The sequence below is a fragment of the Coffea arabica genome, chromosome 2c (assembly GCF_036785885.1).
Source record: "Coffea arabica cultivar ET-39 chromosome 2c, Coffea Arabica ET-39 HiFi, whole genome shotgun sequence".
NCBI lineage: Eukaryota > Viridiplantae > Streptophyta > Magnoliopsida > Gentianales > Rubiaceae > Coffea > Coffea arabica.
Window position 1 is genome coordinate 62,827,905 of NC_092312.1, and position 3,886 is coordinate 62,831,790.

Consider the following 3,886-nt stretch of genomic DNA (forward strand, 5'->3'; position numbering starts at 1 on the left):
CATACCTTGAATTTCATCCTCTTTCATGAAACGTAAATTGAACTCTACGTTCTTTCATAAAACTAAATTCACATTTACACTTTGAAATCCCCTCAACTTTTCCTATTTCCATTCCGCTTAATTTCAACGCCCAACAGTCTTCAAGTTCCAGGTTACAAAAGACTTTTACACGTGTCCATCCAACACACTTTCTCTACCGTTTGTTCCCCCAACTTTCCACACCTCTTCTTTGACTTGTAAACATGTTGCAGCAACATCATATATATATATATATATATATATATATATATATATATTAATTTTTTAACAGATGGTGGAACGGATCCCGCCTCGTTTCTAAACAAGGGAAAAAAAATTCTCCCCAACGAAAAGCACAACTGTACAGTCTGTACAGTTTTTACTATTATGATTGTATCTAGTACAATCCAACGAAAAGCACAACTGTACAGTCTGTACTTCAGCGTCTATGGATGTGGATCCACTTCATTCACCACCTATTCTTTGGACCCATCGCCATCTCAACCAACAATGTGCAAACCACTTTGTCAAGAAAATCCAATGACAGATGCGCTAGAAAAAACCGATTGCTTTTGTATAAACAATTGTGATCCGCCTCTAGTGACGTGAATATCCAGATTCTATCAAGGAACACCAAAGACTTTTGTATCCAAAAAAAAAAAATTGATGCTTCTCAGAAATGGACAAGTATCTAGGTATGCTTAAATTTTGCATGCGTACAACTTTTTTGGTTACGTAGGATGTTGGCACATATAATATGTTATTCCCATTGGCATATGCACGTCGAATTAAAAATAACAGCCGAAGGTACACTAACGAACAAATGAACAATCCAGAAACAAGACAGAACCTGTCAATCACCTCGAAAGTCCGGTTTGATTGATACCATATTAGCCGCCTAAGATCTAAACTTGACAAGCAGTACAACTGTACAAGGCAAAAGGTGATACATATATTTATCAAATCAAGGATCAGCTCAGAGAGCAAGGGAAACAATGGTAATCCTCAGAGCTCAAAAACGTAGCATAGTTTTAGTCCCATTTCCTTACCAGGGGCACACCACACCAATGCTTCAGCTGGGGAAAATTCTTCATTCCAGAGGGTTCTCCATCATAGTTGCACACACTAAATTCAACTCTCTCAATACTTTGAATCATCCTGAATTCGTTTTTTTACCGTTAGAGGATAATGTATCTGCTGGCCTTGATACCTCTATTGGTAATATATCTGCCGTAATCACAGCTATAAATGAAAATTGCAAAGTTTCCCTCCAAGATTCACTGGCTCAAATGATGAAAGATCGGGAGAACCATGGCCACGTCTGTTGTATAATCTATGATGCAGTCATGCACTTTAGTCGCTCTGTGGCTAATCATTTGAACATATCCAGCATGGTCTTAGGAACCTTCAGTGCTTTTTACATGCAAACTCATCATACCATTCTTCGACTTGGTGCAGAAAATTCTATTCCCTTACAAGGTAAAATTATGGCACTTCTTTTTCACTTCAGCATTTTTAATAGTCTTAATAGTAGCATAGTTGCTTCTTACTTTAAAGTTTCAAAGATATCTTTTCAAAGTTGGAGCAGATATCTTTGAAACGATTGGAGCAGATACAGTGGGTTTGGTACGATTGCGTATGATTGTTATACTTTTTTCTAAAATTTGGTATACATCTACCAAACAAGTTGTATTTATGTAATAAGTTGGTGTGCACAAATAAAATTTACATGCACCATAAAGTTATATTATGGTACACTTAAAATAGTGAGGAGTTAAAAAACCGTTCAACAGCACGAAAATCCCAACAGTACCTGCACCTAGTCTGATGGATTCCATATTGCAAGTTACTCTACTGTGATGCCATCATTCTAAACTTGTAGTTTGTTGCAGAGTCTAAGCTGTTGGAACATGTGCCTGAACTCCACGCTCTTCGGTTTAAGGATCTACTAATACCGGTTAACACCGAAATCCCCCAAACAGTGCTAGAGTTGTTGAAAGATATCAGCAATGTAGGATCCTCAATTGGCATCATCTGGAACACAATAGAGGATTTGGATCACAAATCATTATCAGAACTTCGTCAACTGTATAAAGTTCCCATTTTTCCAATAGGTCCTTTTCACAAAATAGTTCCAGCGTCATCAACTAGTTTCTTGAAAGAAGACACGAGTTGCATGGCATGGCTTGACAAGCAAGCTCCTAACTCAGTCCTCTACATAAGCTTGGGCAGTTTAGCATGCATAGAAGAGAAAGAGCTAGAAGAGACAGCTTGGGGACTGGCAAAAAGTGGCCAACCATTCTTGTGGGTTGTCCGGCCATGCTCCGTCAATGGCTCGAACTGGATTGAGCAGTTACCCAACGGGTTTCAAGATTGCATTGGAGAAAGGTCAAATAGTGAAATGGGCACCTCAAAAGGAGGTTCTTGGACATCCGTCAGTGGGCGGATTCTTGACTCATTGTGGTTGGAATTCAACACTCGAAAGTCTCTGTGAAGCTGTTCCAATGATCTGCAGACCCTGTTTCTCAGACCAAATGGCGAATGCAAGGTATATAACCCATGTTTGGAAGGTAGGCTTGGAACTAGAAGAGGTGAACGATAGAGAAGTCATAGGAAAAACTGTCAAAAGACTTATGATCGAAAATGAAGGCAAGCAAGTGAGGCAGAGAGTGCTGGACATGAAACAAAAACTGGATACTTCAATGAAGAAAAGTGGTGCTTCATACGAGTCCTTGAGCGACTTGACAGATTTCATCAACTCATTTCCTCTATGAAGGGTTTACCCTAACAGAGGCCTTCTTAGTACCAAGGCTTGTTTACTAGATTATAAAAATTACACCTATGACTGATTGATGCCTACTGGAGAACAGTTCTAGTTACACCAATTCAGGGCGGATCCTTGTATTGGTCATTAGAGGCACATGCCCCACTGATCAAAGGAAATTTTTAATTTTAAGCATAGAATTTCCAATAAATTTTGTCTTTACCTTGATAATTGGTAGGAATTCAATAAAATATAACAATAAATAAGTTGCTACTATTTCCAATAACAAAACGATGACGATAAGCACAAACCCAATACTTCGAGGAGTTCAGTTTATTTGTCATTTTATCTATATAAAAAAACAAAGAAAAAAGTATTAATTTAATGGGTTTTAAAGCATTACAGGGTTCTTTACATCACCTTGTTCTATTTACTATTGTTTAAAATAACTTTAATTTATTTGTGATCCGACTAAAATATTTTCCTAGCTCCGCTCCAATTTCTCATTGTAGCTATGTCCTAATAATTTTTATCGTGATCAAAGTAAAAAGAATCAAGTAACGGAATCTCATATTTCTTAAATGATTGATAAGTGCATATTTTACATGTTTTTTAGTGTATTTTATTATTTATGTTTGGTATGTTTTAACTACTTTTATAGCTAATTAACTAAGATTTTAGTGAAAATATGTATTTTATGATTTAAGTGGTAAAAATTGCATTTCTATGGATTTTAATGGTGAAAACTTCATGTTTTTGTATGTTTAATGATTCAATCATTAATTGGAGTGCATTGAAAAGAGAATTGGATGATTGATGATGATTTGAAATGATAAAAAGAAGACACGAAGTGCAAAATACTCAAAGGATGAAATGCAAGTTTTCCAACTTTGACATCTTGTGGCATTTTGGCTATATATTGAGTTACAAGTATCAAATTGAGGTGATTCTTATACGATTTTGAAACTAAGTGATAAATCTACATTTTATATGCAGACATCGAAATCTAGTTCAGTCGTTTTCCTAGTCAAAAAGTTGAAATATAGAAGTGCAATTCTATTGTCGAAAGCTGAAATAGTATTCTAACCAGTCAAGATATTTTGG

General features: G+C 36.2%; 1 pseudogene; it reads left to right on the forward strand.

Moving 5' to 3' along the window:
* The first annotated feature begins 1,013 nt into the window (after positions 1-1,013).
* LOC113724479 (UDP-glucose iridoid glucosyltransferase-like) lies at positions 1,014-2,792 on the forward strand (annotated as a pseudogene).
* The last annotated feature ends 1,094 nt before the right edge of the window (positions 2,793-3,886 follow it).